General features: G+C 41.9%; 1 long non-coding RNA gene across 1 annotated transcript in view; it reads right to left on the reverse strand.

Moving 5' to 3' along the window:
* Positions 1-1,986: 1,986 nt before the first annotated feature.
* LOC141277347 (uncharacterized) overlaps positions 1,987-20,328 on the reverse strand; it is a 43,615-nt gene continuing 25,273 nt past the window's right edge. The window contains exon 3 of the long non-coding RNA XR_012328592.1: positions 1,987-2,240. This is a non-coding gene — a long non-coding RNA (uncharacterized lncRNA). The remainder of the gene's footprint in view (positions 2,241-20,328) is intronic.

Below are 20,328 nucleotides of genomic sequence, written 5' to 3' on the forward strand. Positions count from 1 at the left end.
CCCGTGAGCCATGGCCGCTGAGCCTGTGTGTCCGGAGCCTGTGCTCCGCAAAGGCAGAGGCCACAACAGCGAGAGGCCCGCGTACCGCAACAGCAACAACAACAAAAATACATTGACAGGATGGGACAGGGAGGGTGGGAGGGAGATGCAAGAGGGAGGGGATATGGGGATATATGTATACATATAGCTGATTCAATTTTGTATACAGCAGAAACTAACACAACATTGTAAAGCAATTATACTCCAATAAAGATGTTAAAAAAATAAAAATAAAAATACATTGACAATATCAAATGTTATAGAGTATACAGAACAACTTGAACTCTCATGCATGCTGGTGGAAATGCAAAAATGGTATAGTTTCTTTGAAAAACAGATAAACAATTTAAAGTAGTTAAACATACATTTACTGTTTAACCCAGAAACTGCACTCCTAGGTATTTACCCAGAGAAATAAAAACACGGGTCTGTACAAAGACCTGTATGCAAATGCCTACTGCAGCATTATTCATAAATGCCAAAAACTGAAAACAAACCAAGTGGCTGTCAACTGTGAATGGATAAATACATGTGGTATAGCCAATCGATGGAATACTATTCAGCAACAAAAAGGAGCAAATTCTTTATACACTGTCACGGATGGATGAATTTTGAATAAATTGTGCTGACTGAAAGAAACCAGGCTCCATGATTCCATTTGTATGACATTCTGGAAAAGTCAGAACTATAAGGACAGAAATTGGATCATCAGTTGCCATGGGATAGGGGTAAGGGTCTGGGCTAGACTGCAAAGGAGCACAAGGGGACTTTTGGGGTCATGGAACTGTTCTATCTTTCTTGTGGTGATAGTTACATGACTGCGTGTGTTGGAGAAAGCTCATAGAACTGTACACCTAAAAAGTGAAGTTTACTGTATGTAAATTATTCCTTAATAAACCTGACTTTAAAAAAAAGAACACAGTTTGTCAGTTCCTCAAAAAGTAGAATTAGCATATGATCCAGCAATTTCACCCCTAAGTATATACCGAAAAGAAATGAAAGTAGGGACTAAAACAAACATAGCAGCATGATTCACAATAGCTAAAAAGTGGAAACAGCCCAAATGTCCATCAAGAGATGAACAGATAAACAAAATGTGGTATATACAGACAATGGAAATTGTTTGTATTATAAGGGAAAACCACTAAAAAGGAATGAAATTCTTATCCATGCTACAACATGGATGAACCTTGAAAACATTATGCTAAGTGAAAAAAGCCACATACCAAAGGACAAATATTGTATGATTCCACTTATATGAGGTACCTAGAATAGGCAAATTCATAGAGACAGAAAGTAGAATAATGGTCACCAGGGGCCAAAGGAGAAAGGAATGGGGAATTACTATTTACTGGGTAGAGTTTCTCTTTGGAATGATAAAAAAGTTCTGGAAATGGAAAGTGGTTGATGATTGCACAATATTGTACTTAATGCCATTTAAAATTATACACCTAAAAATGCTTTAAATGGTAAATTTTATGTTATGTATATTTTACCACCATTTTTTAAAAAGAACACCGGCGGACATGGGTTTGAATCCTGACTCTGCTGTGTACTAGCTGTGTCCCCTTGGGTAAGTTACCCAGACCCTCTTGGATACGATACAGTGGCCAGGTTGTGTTGCAGTTAAAACCAAACCAAAACAACCCTGAAATCTTGTTACCACAACAAACAAAGATTTATTTCTCTTTTATAGTGTATATCTGACACGCAATATGGGTCAGTGGGGGAAGTGGGGGAGTCTGCTCCAAAAGACACTCAAAGTACCCGGTTGGGGCTTCCCTGGTGGCGCAGTGGTTGAGAGTCCGCCTGCCGATGCAGGGGACATGGGTTCGTGCCCCGGTCCGGGAAGATCCCACATGCCGCGGAGCGGCTGGTCCCGTGAGCCATGGCCGCTGAGTGTGTGCGTCTGGAGCCTGTGCTCCGCAACGGGAGAGGCCACAGCAGTGAGAGGCCCGCGTACCGCAAAAAAAAAAAAAAAAAGTACCTGGTTGATGCTGGCTCCACCACCCCATCTGGACACTGTCCTTCTGGGCATCATGCAGGGGGAGAGTAGAGCTGGAGAGTCATGCACAGGCTTTATTCTGCCTGCATATCCGGCCCCACCCAACTGCAAGGGGCTGGGAAATGTGGGGAGCAGGAGGAACGTTGGGGGAGCAACATTGTCTCTGCCATACTTCTCCATGATTCAATTTCTTCATCTATAAAACAAGCATAGGAAATTTTTAATCTCAGGTTGTTGTGTGGATAAAATGGTATGATGTAAGTAAAGCACTTAGTACACATAGTGAATGCTCAATAAAGTGTTATGTTTCCAAAAATTAAAAATAGAACTACCATATGATCCAGCAATCCCATTTCTGGGTATACATCCAAAGGAAATGAAAACAAGTTATTGAAGAGACATCTGCACTCCCATGTTTCTTGCTGCATTTATTCACAGTAACCAAGATAAGGAAACAACCTAAGTTTCCATCAAGAGATGGATGGATAAAGAAGATGTGATACATATATGTGTGTATATATATATATAACAGAATAATATGCAGTCATGAGAAAAAAGGAATTCCTGCTATTTGTGAAACAAGGATGGACCTTGAGAATGTTATGCTAAGTGAGATAAGTCAGACAGTGAAAGGCAAATACTGTATACTATCCCTTATATGTGGAATCTTAAAAAAACAAAAACAAACTTGAAAAAACAGAGAGTGGAATGATAGTTACCAAAGGCTGGGAGATGGGGGAATGGGAGAGATGTTGTTTAAAGGTACATACCTGTAACTAGTAGATAAATAAGTCCTGGAGAACTAATACACAGTATAGGGACTATAGGCAACAAAACTGTACTGTAAACTTAAACTTGCTGAGAGACTAGATCTTAATTGTTCCCGTCACTAGAAGAAATGATAATTATGTGAGGCAGTAGAGTTGTTAGCTAACGATGGCAATTGTATTGCAATACAAATGTATGAAATCAATATGTTGTACACCTTAAACTTACACAATATTATATGTTGATTATATCTTCACTTCTTAAAGAAAGTGTTACAGTTCATCCATGATTTTATCCTGAGGATCAAGAGCAAGATGTGGAATTACTGGATCTGTTTTTTAAGGTGTCTGATATTGGACTCCACATCTATGAAAGCAACCACTTTGTCTCTGTCTCAGCGGTGTTGTGTTCTAGTCAGAGGTCCTCTGGTTGTAAGAAAAAGAAATAGCTCAAGGTTGTGAGTTCCCTGGCAGTCCAGTGGTTAGGATTCCACGCTTTCACTGCCAAGGGCCTGGGTTTGATCCCTGGTCAGGGAACTAGGATCCCACAAGCCATGCAGAGCAGCCAAAAAACAAACAAACAAAACCTCACACTGAAATAGCTCAAGGTAAATGAAAGTTTAGTGTAAATATAGCTTGGAGAAAAGCAAAAATGAGCCAGCAGCCTCAAAGAAGGGCAGGAGCCAGTCATTTTGGGACCAGTGATCCTCTCAATCCCTCTGTGATGGTTTATCTGCTGCAATAGGGACATCTGCTCAGCCTTCTCCTAGCTCCCTCGGAACTGTCTTCCCCGATCTTATTTCTTCCCAACTCTGGCTCACACGTGCCTGCAAACATGCTGCACCATCCTTGATTACACATGGTGCTTCCATCCCATTGGCTACCTTTGATGAACAACTTCCCTCTGTGTTATTTCCCGAGAGAGGACTATGTTAGGTCAAGCTCATCTTTTCTAACTTGGCCACATAAACCACAAATAGCTCACCTGTTGGTGGATTGGCTCCCTTCAGATAAGGTGTTTGTTCTTTGACCAATCAGCTTCAGTCCTTCACACTTCTTGATTAGTAGAAGTGAATATTATCATAGAAATCTATCACATTAATTTGATATATGAAAAATGATTCCACTTTAATTTGCATTTTTTATTAGGAAGATTGAACATTTCCCCCTCTATTTATGTATTTGTAATCTCTTTTTGCTTGTTTAATTTTAATGTTCTTAGTGTATTTTTCTATTGCTGTTCCCATCTTTCCCTTGTTGATTAGTAAGACTATTAACCATTTGTCTACTGTACATATTGCAAATATTTCCCCCAGTTTGCCATTTGTGTTTTAACTTTGTGGTGGGATTTGGCATAAAGAAGTTTTTGTTGTTTTTTTTGGTAGTCAGAATTGCTATCTTTTCCTTCATGTTTTCCACCCTTAGGGTAATATTTAAGAAGTCCTTCTGCTCCCCAAATTTATAATAATGCTCATTTATTTTCTTCCTGGAATGTTTATGGTCTCATTTTGTACATTACTTTGCATGTGGTATAGGGTAGAAATAATAATAGCTAACATTTATGAAGCACGTTTTGTGTGATAGGCACCATGTTTTTATTTTTCAGCACCCATTATCTCTTTTAATCCTCATAATCACATGAGGTTGTCACTTTTATTACCCCATTTTTAAATATGGGAGAAATGAGGCTTGAGGAGGTTAAGCATCTCGCCTGCAATTACACAGCTAATCAGTGGCAAAAGTGGCATTCAAACCCTGTATATCTACTTAATTATTGCTGTGTATATTTTCTCATTTCCTCCAAAAGTCATTAGTCATTTGTTGTAAAATCCAGCATTTCTCTCACTGATTGAAATGCCACTCTAACCACCTAGTAGGTTTTGCTAAGTTCTTCAGTCTATTTCTGCCCTTTCTTTTCTGTTCTATTGATTCTTCTGTCTATTCCTGTGCCAGTAACATACTGTTCTAGTGACTGCTGCATTATTTATACATTCTATTATCTGGTAGGCCAAGTCATCCCTAAATGTTCTTCTTTTTCAAAGTTTTCTTAACTTTTCTTCATTATTTCTCCTTCCAGAAAAACTTTAGAATTATGTTGTGAAATCCTCAAGACTTTCCACTGAGACTTTTGCTGAAAATGTTGGGGGCTAGGGATGCCTTGCATGCTGAGTTGAGTTCATCAGCTTCCTCAGTTCAGAGAGAACATGGCTCTGTAAGTAAGGCCCTTTGCTTATTTTAACCCCTCCCTTATCCTTGGTATACATTCTCCATCCCCTTCCACAGAAACACCCACCATTACGTGTTTGAAATGCACCCTTGGATATGTATGTATTCTTATAAAGCACATACTGCTGCTCTGTGCATGTGTCTTAAATTTACATAATTGTATTGGTCTAAGGATCTTTTTTGGTTTCCTTTGTTTCTGTACTCAACACATGCTGCTGCACGTACATCTAGCTCATAGATCCTCCTACTGAAGAATTTTACACAGGATGCACCCAAATATTCCACGAGTGATGGCACCACGGATGTTCCCAACTCATTTTCACAACAGAGGTGCAGTGAACATCCTTGTACATGGTTCGTTTTTTTTTTTTTTTTTTTTTTTTTTGCGGTACGCGGGCCTTTCACTGGCCTCTCCCGTTGCGGAGCACAGGCTCCGGACATGCAGACTCAGCAGCCATGGCTCACGGGCCCAGCCGCTCCGCGGCATGTGGGATCCTCCCAGACCGGGGCACGAACCCGTGTCCCCTGCATCGGCAGGCGGACTCTCAACCACTGCGCCACCAGGGAAGCCCTCTTGTACATGGTTCTTTATGCACCTGAAAGCTCTCTGGAGTACATACCCCAGGTTGGGATTGCTGGCTGTTGGGTCTTTGCATCCTTGAGGTCCCCAATTCTGCCAGATTTCTTTCCAGAACATCTGTACCAGTTTGCACTTCCAGAATGACAAAAGGATTTTCATTTCTCTGATTCTCCTAATCACCTGAGATTTTCTAACTCTCATTTTGTCCCTCTGTAGATACCAAATGATATCTCATTGCTTTAATTTGCATTTCATTGATACCAGTGAGTTTGAACATCTCTTCTTACGCTTCTGAGTCACCTGCATTTCCGCTTCTGTGAATTACCTATTGACAGCATTTGCCCATTTTTCTAGTTCATTTCCTTCCCTCTTTTTTTTTTCCTTTGGTTTTTCATCTTTCACGTATTAGGTATTTAATTCCCCTGGAGTGCAGATTAGTGTAGGAATGATAGGAATCATACTTTATTTTTCTCCAAACAGTGAGAGAGTTTCCCTGACATCATCTATGGAATAATTTGGCTTTTGCATATTGACTTGTGGCGTCATTTTCACCTTATATCAAATTCCCATAGGTTTGTGGGTCTATTTCTGAGCTCTATTCTGTTCCTCTGGTTCATATATCTATTCCCACAGCATCACCATTCTGGTTTTATGCCTATGGCTTTATATTATAGCGTAAAATCTGATTGAGCTAGTCCCCTCTGTTGCTCTGTTTCCAAAATAAATTTAGTTATTCTAAAAAGAGTAAGTTTGTGCAGTTTCTCAAAAAATCCTGATGGCATTTTGGCTGGAATTGCATTTAATTTATGGATAGATTTTAGGGAGAATTGACTTTTTAAAGTAATATAAGTGCATAAATTTTAAAATAAAATAAAACTATAAGGTTTATAATAAGGTTCAGCAATCCCTAGCTCTATCCTTCTCTGACCTCAAGCCCCATTCCCCACAAGCCACCACTTGCACCCTCTTAGCTCTTTCTTCTGGATATTAAGATATTTACTCTGTCATTTTAAAATGTTCCTATTTTATATATTATCTACTGACTTTTTACCATAGAAATAGGATTTTGCTCTATTTTACAGCAGATGTAGACACATAAATACATCCTTCCTCATCCTCCCAATATAGTTTTACAATTTAAAAAAATTGATGCTCAAGTCCTTAACTTGTTATAACCGTGTAACATCGTTTACAGCTGAGTCATATAGTAAGATGCCATGTTTAAATATCCTTTCTTTAACATCAACTTTCTGTTTTCCCTGACATTAAAATGACCTTGCTTTGTTCTGCTGGTTGGTTTTCTACGTACCTATCACATGCTCAAAGTCTGCAGCAGCTCTAAAACTGCTCTCAGAGAGCAGTTTAGAGAGAGTCTAAAACTGCTCTCAGCACAGTCAAACACAGCTGTCTTGGTGATATTGCCTCTGAAGCTTTCCATCCTCCTGCTCCAAAATATATTTGTGACTCCTAGCATCCACTGAAAAACTGGACTTCCTTACATGTACATCCTTGGTCTCTACTTTATGTTGGAGCCCCTGTTACATGGGCCCATGGTATCCTCATTGTGGTGGAGCTATCCTCCTGGAGCTTCCTGAGAAATTTACTTGCATGGGAGATACATTTTTGGAGACCACGCATGTTCAAACATGTATTTATTAACCTTTCACATTTGAATTATGGTTTGACTAGACTTTTAGGTTGGAAATAAACTTTTCCTCAGAATTTTGAAGACATTTCTCCATTGTTTTCTAGCTGCCAATATTTATAATGATATATTCAGTATCATTCTGATTCCTGACACTTTGTATGAGACCTGTTTTATTTCTCTTAACAGTTCCATTGTCTCCAGTGCTCTGAAATTTCATGAAGATTGGCTTGGGTGTGGGTCTTTCCTCAATAATCATGCCGGGTAATTGGTCAGTCCTTTCCATTTGAAAACTCATCCTTTAATTCTAGGAAATTACCTTGTGCTTTAATATTTCCTCCCGATTAGATTTCTCTGTTTTCTTACTTCCTGAAACTTCTATTATTTAGTTGTTGGACTCTCTAAATAAGTAATCTTGTCTCTCTCCTCTCCACTCTCCCCACCCTCTCTCTCCATTTTAGATTTCTTTAGCCTTACCTTCCAATGCATTTTGTTTACATATTTTTGCTTTAAAGAAAAACTTTTAAAGAAAAACTTCTTACTTGCTAAATGTTCCTTTAAAAAATCATCCTGGGGCTTCCCTGGTGGCTCAGTGGTTGAGAGTCCGCCTGCCAATGCAGGGGACACGGGTTCGTGCCCCGGTCCGGGAGGATCCCACATGCCGCAGAGCGGCTGGGCCTGTGGGCCATGGCCGCTGAGCCTGCGCGTCCTGAGCCTGTGCTCCGCGACGGGAGAGGCCACAGCGGTGAGAGGCCTGCGTACCGGAAAAAAAAAAAAAAAATCATCCTGTTCTTATTTCATAAATGCGATGTCTCTCCAAGCACTCTGGGAATATTAATCATAGTTGGGTTTTTTGTAAAGTATCTTCTCTGCATTGTCTCTATTTCACCTGAGCTCCATCAAATGTCTGATCCTTATCTATCCGTTTATTTCTAAGAGTGAGGCAGACAAAAGGTCATTAGAAACTCTGTAAGGAAACAGACTCACAGACATAGAGAACAAATTTGTGGTTGCCAAGCGGGTGGGTGGGGAGGGACGGATTGGGAGTTTGGGATTAGCAGATACCAACTATTACATATAGAATGGATAAACAACAAGGTCCTACTGTATAGCACAGGGAACTATATTCAATATTCTGTGATAAACCATAATGGAAAAGAATATGAAAAAGAATATAAGTATGTATAAATGAGTCACTTTGCCGTACAGCAGAGATTAACACAACATTGTAAATCAACTATACTTCAATAAAATTTTAAAAAAAAGAATTTCACTCCTCTTAAAGGCTAATTAATATTCCACTGGATGTAAGCATCACATTTTGTTTATCCAGTCATCTGTTTATTATTATTGAGTCTTTTTAAAAAAATGTATTGGCTGCACCATGAGGCATGCGGGATCTTAGTTCCCCAACCAGGGATCAAATCCGTGCCCCTGCATTGGGAGCGCAGAGTCTTAACCACTGGACCGCCAGAGAAGTCCTTATTATTGTTTCGTATGTTGATCTTCTATCTGGCCTTATTGCTAAATTCTGTTTATCTCTAAGGACTTGATTCTGCTGGGTTTATATACAGATGATTATACCATCTATAAATAATAATTTTGTCTCTTCTGTTGTGTATTAGTTTCCTATTGCTGCTATAACAAATTACCACAAATTTCGTGGCTTGAAGCAACCAAATTTATTATCTTATTACAAAACTACACATTTTCCTCTAATTATTTATTTAACTCTGTTCTATATATATTGATATATAAATTCTCTATTGTTGATTTAAAAGATACATCTATTTTTATTCTCCTTTGGGTTATCCCTAAATAGCTCAGTGCTGATAAATGTTTAACAACTGGTTCTCTGTGGAGAAAAAAAGGCCCTTATTTGTAGTGTTTTACAATTTCCATGGTGTAAATACTTCCATCATGGCCAATTCGAAGCTTCCAACATGACATCACTGGACGTAGAATAGGCAAGAGAGGGGCAACAGCACACCATTATATAATATTTTTACCATGCATATAAAATAGATGTAGGGACTTCCCTGGTGGCGCAGTGGTTAAGAATCTGCCTACCAATGCAGGGGACACGGGTTCGAGCCCTGGGCCGGGAAGATCCCACATGCCGCGGAGCAGCTAAGCCCTTGCACCACAACTGCTGAGCCTGCACTCTAGACCCCAAGGGCCACAACTACTGAGCCTGTGCGCCTAGAGCCCATGCTCCACAACAAGAGAAGCCATCGCAATGAGAAGACCATGCACCACAACAAATAGTAGCCCCCGCTCTCCACAACTAGAGAAAGCCCGCACGTGGCAACGAAGACCCAACACAGCCCCCAAAATAAATAAATTAATTAATTAAAAAATAAATAAATAAAATGCAATAAAATAGATGTAAATAACCTTAGAAACATAGATAATAGTAAAATGAGTTTTAGCAGTTTTTACTTTTTTTAAAATATAATAAGTATATATAAATTAATTGTTAATGATGTCTGCGTTTAACAACTGGCTCAATGAAAATACAACCATCAGCTCTCACAAGCTGCGTGAGCCAGTTCCAGCACACCACTGTCCCTAAATTAGTAAATCCAAGTTTATATTTACTTTCTCTATCAAAGTTTTGACAGTTTTATTGAGGTATAATTGACATATGATAAGATGCACATATTTAAAGTATAAAAATTTATAAGCTTTGACATATGTATATATCTGTGAAAACATTACTATCATCAAACCTAAGTTTTAAGTCACCTTACTTCCCATGTATCTCAAAGCTGCTAGAGGTATTTGCTGTTGTTGCTGGAATGCTTCATCCAGGGATGTTTTCACGGGGACTCTATGTGATGAACATTCTGATGCTTGGTTCTTCTGCTGACCTTGCCTGGAGTCATTCATCTATTTGTAGTCATCTGGGGTCTTAACTGGGACTGAATGGTCTAAGATGGCCTCACTCACATGTCTGGCAGTTGGCCAGTGGGACATAGGCAGGCTGCTGGCTGGGCGTCTTTAGTTCTCCTACATATGGCCTCTCCATTGAGACAGCTCAGGCTTGTTCACATTTTGGCCTCAGGGTTACAGCCACAGCCAAAAGGGGGTAAGCCCTTTTGCACAAGCACTTTGCAGTTTCTGCTTACATTGGTATTTTCTAATGTCTCATTGACCAAGCCCAGATTCAAGGAGTGAAGGAATAATTCCCATTCCTTGATGGGAGGTACAAAGTCACTTTGCAAAGGGACTTGCATATAGGGATGGGGAAAATTATTGCAGCCATCTTTGTAAACAAATGACCACTCCTACCATCTATTCAATATATTTTCATTTAGTAAATATTATGTGCCATATGCTAGGACCCATGTATAAAAAGAAAACAGGAATATTTTCTGTCCTCAAGAAGATGTGATTTAGTGAAGAACACAGACAAACCAGCATCATAATCCAGTGCAACTGGAGTCACAACAAAGTTTAGAGGATACCATGCAAGTAGGTGGGAGGCCACGTGATTCACCCTGGGTGGAAGGCATAGGAAGGCTGCCTGGAGAAAGTGACTGGTGAGGAGAGTCTGGAGACCCTGTCTACTTTGCCTTCTCAGTAAGTAGAGAGAGAGGATGGAACAGGGGAAATGAAGTTAAAGAACTAGCAGCCTTACACTGTAGCACAAGGAACTATATTCAATATCCTGGGATAAACCATAATGGAAAAGAATATAAAAAAGAATGTATGTATGTGTATAACTGAGTCACTTTGCTGTACAGCAGAAATTAAGACAACATTGTAAATCAACTATACTTCAATAAAAAATAAATTAAAAAATGAACTAGCAGCTTCAGTCAGCCTTCAACCTTCAATCATCCTACTTTTGCACATAAGTATGAAATCATGAAGTGAAGACGGAAGCCTGAAGTCAAGCAGAACCAAAGAAGTACACCGAGACCATTTTTTCCTGGAGCACCCCAGTCTCTCAAAGTTTCATCAGATTACGTTCTCCATAAAAGATCCTTTGTCAAGGTGACTTTCCTAGACCACATTGTAGGCAGAGTGGCCGCTGCTTACAGCTTTGGGTCTGGAGACAGTCTTTGCCACTCATTCTCAGCGATGCCACTTGTCACAAGTTTCTGGGAGAGAGCACCATCATGGACTTCCCTGGTGGTCTAGTGGTAAAGAATCTGCCTTCCAACGCAGGGGACTTGGGTTTGATCCCTGGTTGGGGAACTAAGATCCTGCATGCCTCAGAGCAACTAAGCCTGCATGCCACAACTAGAGAGAAGCCCCTGAGCTGCAACAAAGTCCCGACGCAGCCAAAAAGAAACAACTAATAATAAAGAAAATAAATATTTTTTTTTTAAAAAAGGCACCATCAGCAACACAGCCAAGATGCCCTAAAGCACAACAGAAGAATGAGGCTGAAAATGTAACGGTACAAAGTACATGGCTGGTGCTCAATAAATGATTGTATAATTTTTAAAAAATGTTCAGAGGAGGAATATATACCTAATAGTTATCTGTGTTTACCTCTGGTCTAGTCACTGGAATTTAGGGGGAACAGGAAATTTCATGATTTCCTATATCTGCTTCTATATTTGAATATTTTACAATCAGCAGAGAGTACTGCTAGTACTCTAAGTTTAAAAAAAATTTTTTTTTTGGCTGCACCTCATGGCTTGAGGGATCTTAGTTCCCCAGCCAGGGATCAAACCTGGGCCCCTAGCAGTGGAAGCGCAGAGTCCTAACCACTGGATCACCAGGGAATTCCCATCTAATTTTAAAAACTTTGAAAAAAGCCAAAGGTCTGAAACATTTCCGACTGATACCGCTATTTTTAATTTATTTATTTTTGTGGTATGTGGGCCTCTCACTGTTGTGGCCTGTCCCGTTGCGGAGCACAGGCTCTGGACGCGCAGGCTCAGCGGCCATGGCTCACGGGCCCAGCCGCTCCGCGGCATGTGGGATCTTCCCAGACTGGGGCACAAACCCGTGTCCCCTGCATCGGCAGGCGGACTCTCAACCACTGCGCCACCAGGGAAGCCCTCTGATACTACTATTAATACCAATAATAATGTTTTAAATGAATCATTGGTATGTGCTAAGCATTTTACAAGTATTAAACATATAAATAACTCTGTGAATTAGGTACAATCATTCTTCTTGTTTTATGGATTAGGAAACAGACACTCATAATTTCCCCAAGATGACATACCTAAGAAGTATCAGAGAAAAGTCTGACTCTGGGCCGTTTGGCTTGAGAGTCTATTCATAAGTACTGTGCTATACCAAAATACCAGTATCAGCAGGGAAAGGGACAAACATTCCTGGAAATTGGAGAGTAAGGCCCAAAGCAGCAAGTATGACTTCTTCAAAGCTTCCCATTTTACCCTTAAACTTCATCATAAGTTACTTTCTGTCTCATAATACATGAAATTTATTTAAAAATAAAAGCATACAGGGACTTCCCTGGTAGTCCAGTGGGTGAGACTCCGTGCTCCCAATGCAGGGAGCCAGGGTTCTATCCCTGGTTGGGGAACTAGATCCCGCATGCATGCTGCAACTATGAGCCCGCATGCCGCAACTAAAGATCCCCGTGTACTGCAACAAAATCCCATGTGCCGCAACCAAGACCCGGCGGAGCCAAAATAAATAAATAAATAATAAAAGCATACAAATTATTTCCCATCAAGTCAAGTAGATGCTCCAGGCAGATGCCCCTTGTCTGTCCCAGAGCTTCATGTGTCCTGGACACCCTACTGTGTACATTGAGAGAACTGTTTGCCCCAGGTTGATAAACACGGACAAAATCGGTTCTCTGTATCTCTGGCACTCTCTGGTAGATCAATGAGAGCAGAATGTTTTCCTAAAATCCTGGAAGTGATCAAACATCAGTTAACTCTGGACTCTCCCTAGTTCAGGGCATAAATTCTTCCTCGTAAGTAAAGACACACCAGATGACCTGTCTGGTGACAGCTGACAGATTGGCAAACCTGCTGGCCTAGATGTGAGATTCCTCAGGCTGGCCCCAGCTGTCTCAGACTTGGTCAACCCCTCCTCACAGACCACAGCCCACTTTCTAGGAATTCACCCACAATGACTGCTGCAATGATGCAGTGCAATCCAACACTTGGTTGTTAAATGATTAATAAGCACAAAAATTATCCTCAAAAAAAAAAAAAAGGAATTATATAGTGGTAATTGTTGCACAACTTTTGTGAATGTAATTAAAGTTGCTGAATTGCATACCTAAAAATAGTTAAAATGGCAAATTTTATGTTATATATTTTCCCACAACAATAAAATAGTAAAACAAAACAAAATAAAACAAAAAACCCTAAACTTATCCACAAGTAAACAATATTCGGTTCCGGCCTCAAGGATATTCTGGGGTTGTGGGGATGGTAACTATGTTCCAAGCAGATGGAACTACCAGCCATGGGGAGAGCAAATCTAATCTGATAACCTCTCACTGAAACCCCTTCAATGGCTCCTTATTACTCTTGGGATAAAGACCAAAAGCCTTAACAGGCTTATGAAGCACTTGGTGGTCATCTTTCTGACCTCATTTTGTGCCACTTCCCTCCTTGCTTTTTCTGTTCCAGCCACCCTGACCTTCCTTCTCTTCTTTTCAACATACCAAGTTCCTTTCCACTTTAGGGCCTTTGCATGGGATTTTACCTTTGCTTGAAAATCTTTTTCATCCCACTATATTCTTGGCTAACTCAATCCAAGCATCTCTTCCTCAAGGAAGCCCCCCAGTATGGGTCAGATTCCATGTTATATATGTTTCCAGAACTACATATCTTCCTGTTATAGCTGCAGATCACAGGAAAACTCCAAATAACAGTGACTTAAACAAAATCAAAGCTCATTTCTCTCTTGTGTTCTGAAGTCCTGGGTCTATGGTGCCAGGGACACAGGCTTATCTTATTGTTCCACTTCCATTCCCAAAGTTACCTCATGGTCCAAAAGAGCAGCTGGAGCTCCAGCCATCTTGTCCACATTCCCTCAAGTGGAAAGAAGAAAGAGGGGGAACAGGCAATTCTCCTCCCTTTAAAGACATTTCCTGGAAGTTGTGCATACCACTTCTGCTTACATCCCATTGGGCAGAATTTAGCCACATGACAACTTCTAGTTGCAAGAATGGTAAATAAAATGTTTATTCTAGGTAAGCGTACATTCACTTGGAAGTGGAGGATTCTGTTACTCATAAAGGAGGAGAGAATGGGCACTGGGGGACCACTAGACTCTGCCACAACAGCACTTATCTTATTTTGTAACCATACATTCACTTATTTATTTATAATAAATTTATTTATAAATAAGGTGATTATTTAACAAAAGTCTTTCTCCTTCACTAGATTATAAACTCCATGACAGCTGGGCCTTGTCTGCTCTTGTTTATCATCGTATTCTCTGTGCCTAGCATGGTGCTTGGTGCACAGCAGGCATTCCATAAATATTTGTAAACCAAATGTGGAAAGGAGGCTGTCTTAGCTTGGGCTGCTATAACAAAATACCATAAACTGGGCGGCTTATAAACAACAGAAATTTATTTCTCACAGTTCTGGAGGCTGAGAAATCCAAGATTAAGTCACCAGCAGATCCAGTGTCTGGTGAGAACATGCTTCCTGGTTCAGCGACAGCCATCTTCTCACTTTAATCACATGGTGAGGTATCTCTCTGGATTCTATTCTTATCAGGGCACTAGTTTCATTCATGAGGGCTCCACCCTCATGACCCAGTCACCTCCCAAAGGCCCAAAGGCCCCACCTCCTAATACCATCACATTGGGGGTTAGGATTCAACATATGAATTTGGGGTGGGGGGGGACACCATCCCTAAGTCCATAGCAGAGGCCCTGGTGCCATTAGGGTGGGCCTAAAAGCTATAAAATTTCCTGGCAAGAGTAAATAAAAATAGATAACATTTATTGAGTACCTACTATATTCTGGGCATTGTCACCTAATCCTCAGAACTGCCCTAGAAGGGAGGTTTCAGTGTTATTCCATTTGTTTGGAGGAAGAAGCTGTGATTTAGGGAGGCTAATGTTTTGCTTAAGGTCACATGGCTGGGAAGAATCAGGGTGAGGACTTGAACCAGGCTCTGGCTCTGATGTCAGTGCCATTAACCATCCCTCAAGTCTGTTTCAGGACGAGGCTGCAAGGTGGTAAACCCCATCTCCCTTAGTCCTGCCTACCAGTCACAGGCTAGCTCAGTATCTCCCAGTGCAGCCTTGGCATCTCCGGCCAGCTCAGCCTAATTCAACACATAGTCTTCCATTATAACTAAACCACTGCCATATGGAGAAAGACTAAGAGAGAAGAGGGGAAAAAGTCAGTGCTCACACCCACCAGAATGGCTATTAGTAAAAAAAAAAAAAAAAGAGAGAGAGAGAGAGAGGAAAAAAAAATAAGAAATAACATGCATTGAATGGGTGTGGAGAAATTGGGACTCTTGTTATTGCTGGTAGGAATGGAAAATGATGTACCTGCTATGGAAAATGGTGTGGCAATTCCTCAAAAAATTAAACATAGAATTACCATATCATCTAGCAATTCCATTTCTGGTGTATACTCAAAAAAAGTGAAAGTGGAACTGGAACAGATATTTGCACATCAATGTTCATAGCAGCACTATTCACAGTAGCTAAAAGGTGGAAGCAACCCAAGGGTCTGTTGACAGATGAATGGATAAACTGAATGTGGTATATATGTACAATGGAATATCATTCAGTATTAAAAAGGAAGGAAATTCTGCAATATGCTACAACATGGATGAACATTTGAGGACATTATGCTAAATGAAAGAAGCCAGTCACAAAAGGACGCATATTGTATGAGTCCACTTATATGAGGTTCCTAGAATAGTCAAATTCATAGAGACAAAGTAGAATGATGGTTACCAGAGAATGGGAGTTAGTGTTTAATGGACACAGAACTTCAGTTGGGGAAGATGAAGAAGCTCTGGATATAGATTGTGTGATAGTTGTACAACACTATCAATGTACTTAATGCCATTGAACTGCACACTTAAAAATGGTTAAAATGGTAAACTTTATGTTATGTATATTTTAACACACACACGCAAAATCATTGTTTCCCAGTAGAACTCCTGGGCTGGGCTTCTAGAGGGAAGAAACTGGAGAAGCAGAAGGGGAGCTTTGCCCAAGCACCTGGTCCTGTCTTCCTTAGGTGGTCTGCTTCCAGTGGGCGTGGGGCAGGGGGCGGGGGAGAAGGGCTGGATGGATGTTGTTAATTTGTCCTGGTCCCTGGGTTCTTTAGCAGAAAGCCCAGCGAACACTAAGTCCTATCTGTCCACCTGAAGCTCTCCCACCTCCAGCTGCAGCTCGCTCACCACTGGGCCCCAGTGGGACGTGCAGGGTCAAAGTAATTAATTGACAGAACCACACCCTGGGCTCTTTCCCTCCTCTCCTCTCCTGGCACTGTCCTCTGGCCTTAGGGTTCCTCCCAAGAGTGACTGTCTTGCTGCTGTGTCAGCCTCAGCCCTTTGATTTTTTTGTGGAAGAGGCCTTTGCCATGTGGCTGTCAGAGCCACAGGGATGTGCGGGGGAGTCCTTTCTCGCCCTCTTAGTCATTCAGCCTGCGTGGGTGAGATGTGCCATCTTGGTCACTGTGCCCAACAAAAATGTGGCCCAACCAGGATGAGAGGAGGAAGCAGGGATCCACTTGACATCACTGGGAGGAGAGAGAGCCAAGGCAGTGCCACAGCTGTTTTCTGATCATTGAAGGGAATTTTTTTTTAATTCCATTAAAATTTTTATCTTTGAGGGACTTCCCTGGCAGTCCAGTGGTTAAGACTCCGTGCTTCCACTGCAGAGGGTGCAGGTTTGATCCCTGGTTGGGGAAACTAAGATCCCATATGCCGCAGGGCGTGGCCAAAAAATAATTTTAAAAAAGATTTTAGGGCTTCCCTGGTGGCGCAGTGGTTGAGAATCTGCCTGCCGATGCAGGGGACGCGGGTTCGTGCCCCGGTCCGGGAAGATCCCACATGCCACAGTGCGGCTAGGCCCGTGAGCCATGGCCGCTGAGCCTGCGCGTCTGGAGCCTGTGCTCCGCAACGGGAGAGGCCACGACAGTGAGAGGCCCGCGTACCGCAAAAAAAAAAAAAAAAAATTAGTGGTGAAAACAGAGTGAAGACAGAAATTTTTTTAAGTGTCCAGAGGACCAATGAGCCTCTTGAAAGATCTTAGGAGCTTTTTTGAGGGTGGTCACCAGAGAATGTGGAATAGAGGCTAGAGTCATTCTATCTGAATAATCAGGAAAGCATGACTCTCTAAGGCTGGAAATAGTGGCAATCTCTGCAGACTTTTGGGTTATAGACTCATGCACATTAAGGAAGGAGAGCAGAAAATCAGACTACAGTATTGGCAACTTTGTAATTTCCTGTTATCTCAGTGTATCCCGAACCATGTCATTATTCTTTTACCTCAGTAATTCTCAACGAGGGGAGAAGTCATATCAGAATCAAACCATAGAAAAAAAAAAAAAAGAATCAAACCATACAGGTGCTTCTTCAAGCCACACAGGTGTAACAGTCAGGGATTGGGTGAGGAAACACAACCACTTCCAGTGTTTAGATCAGAATGGATTCAGTACAAAAATTAGTGAGCGATAACCAAATCCCTGGGTGGGTGGGAGGAGAAGGCTCAAGGGGGGCCATTCCCTCTGTCACCCTTAAGAAGCTTGAGTTCTAGGACATACTTGTCTTGCTACAATCCAGGTAGCAAGGGACCAGAAAGCTGGGACCACAGGGCTGCTGCCACCACACTAACCTGGACACTGGAATGTGGAATTCTGCCATTGTTGCCTCTACAATTTCCTCTCAACATCCTTGAACCTGGAGAATGGATGTTGGCATCTCATGGCTTTGTTTGCCAGAAGCAAACAGCCCAAAGCAACAAGAATATGGCATGACCTCCACCTCACTTCCACTTTTCAAATCTCGTAGAAATGCATCTAAGTGGCAGGACCTAATTTGTACCCAGAATCCTAGCTGTGTGCAATCTGGGAAGTAGCTCTATTTTCTCAGCGTCTGTAGCAGAGGAAGGACCGCTGGTGTAAATGCTGTGGGCCCATCAACCACATCCAGCACAGAGATTCCAGTACGTCACCTCAAGAAATCGTCTCTGTTATGGGCAGAGCTATTTTTGCCCTCCCTGGGGTCCACGTCCCATTCTAATAATAGTACTTCAGATTTCCTTGGGAGAATCACCTCTCCCACTTGCAATCCCTGTGGCTGGGTGAGGCTGATCCCAGACCCCAGTCCCAGGAGAGGTACATGTAATAACCCTGGGCAGCGAGTGTACTCCAACTCCTGCTCTTGTTCAGGGCGTAATCACTCAGAGAATATTTGAAGGGATGCGATATCATATCCCTGGAGACATCAGAAAGAGAAAGGACAGTCATTTATGTTGGACTGTTGAGACATTCACCAGCCTAGAAGCTGGGAGCAGAATACTGACTCATTGTCACTTTCTGCTGTACGATTTGGCAATTGTCTGGTCTGGGTGATACAGATGAGCAAATGCTTCACAGATATCTTTCAGAGTTTCAAACTATCTACAAAGAAAACAGTCCTGATTTTAAATATTCTGCCCTTTAATTAAATGAAGCATTAGATCACAACCTCAATAATATTTGAAAAATGTTGCCCCCATAACACCTTCAGACTCGGCCTAATTTTCGCCCCAACACACACACACACACACACACACACACACACACACACACACACACACACACATTCTAGCTCTACCTCTCACTTTCTCATACTTCATTCTTCCTAGGTTGGGATCTGCATCCCTCAGCACCAATTTCCACACAAGCTGGGTCACTTATCTTTCCAGGAATTAAACACAAGGACACAAAACTAAAAGCAGGAAGGAGAGGCAGAGAAGAGTGATCTGTTTAAGAAGTTCCTGGTCACTATGTGTACCTGGAGACACAAACCCGCTTTCCATAAGGTCCAGTCCTGTTTGGCTGAGGGCCTGGGCAGTCTGTAGTGGAAACAGCTGTGAATGACACCAGACGTCTGGCTCCAAACCTGCACAGCCAAGGGACCCTGGGTAATCTCTGTGGGTCTCTGTTTCTCACTTACAAAATGAATAGGTTGGACTCATTTATTTTCTCATTTTGATGGTTTACAGTCACATATTGAGTCAGTGTTTGATTTGAGGGTAAGATCACACAAGGCATGACACTTTGCTTTAGAAATACCCCATTTGTAAAGAAGACAAATAGTATTAGAGAAAAGCAAGAGATCTGAGTTAGGAGTCAGGAAACCTGGGCTGCATCATAAACTGAATATCACTGGGCAAGTCACCGGGCTCCTCTGTGCTGTAAAGGGAGAGGCTTGGAGCAGGCGGTATCTAATGGCCTTTATAGCTCTGAGGTCCTATATGAGCCCATGATCGAAAAGTCATCAAGAAGGTATCAGCTTTAATGTTTCACTGAGAAGTAAATCAGAAGGGAAAGTGAATGCCCTCAGCTGGGGGAAGAGGCTTGATGGCCTCCTGCATACATGGGAGGCTTCCCTGCTGCTTGTCCCTGCCTCACTCCCAATGTCCAGATTTAAGGGCGGATCCGGCACATCTGAGTCCCGAAGCCAGCTAAATGAGCAGGACCTTGAGTTCTGCTGAGTCCTCCCATGGCTAGAGTCCAAGGGTTGAAGACCTGACTTTCTCAGCCACTTATCAGGGCCCATTAGTGGCCCAGCCCAAGTGGCTACTTGGCAGTGAACTTTGGTTGGTCTATTAAGTGCCCCAGAAGTGCCACTTTGGCTGGCACCTGCATCTAGGCCAGGCCCCACACCACAGGGAATTTGTGACCTCCAAGTCTGGCTGCAGTGAAGGTCAGTAAAGGGCAACCATCCTTGGAGATTTTCTAGGCTGAGCCACTTCAGGGAGGTATCACAGGGGCAAGGACCACTTCTGAAAAGAACATGGAGTAAGGAAGCCTGGTGGGAACAGAACAGGGGCCTGGGGGAGAAAGCAGAGGCTACAAGGGAGGGGGAACAAGGGTGGGGAATTCTGGATTTAACGCCAGAGGAAAAGCAGGGCTTGGGC

The sequence above is a fragment of the Tursiops truncatus genome, chromosome 20, assembly GCF_011762595.2.
Source record: "Tursiops truncatus isolate mTurTru1 chromosome 20, mTurTru1.mat.Y, whole genome shotgun sequence".
NCBI classification, from domain to species: Eukaryota; Metazoa; Chordata; class Mammalia; order Artiodactyla; family Delphinidae; genus Tursiops; species Tursiops truncatus.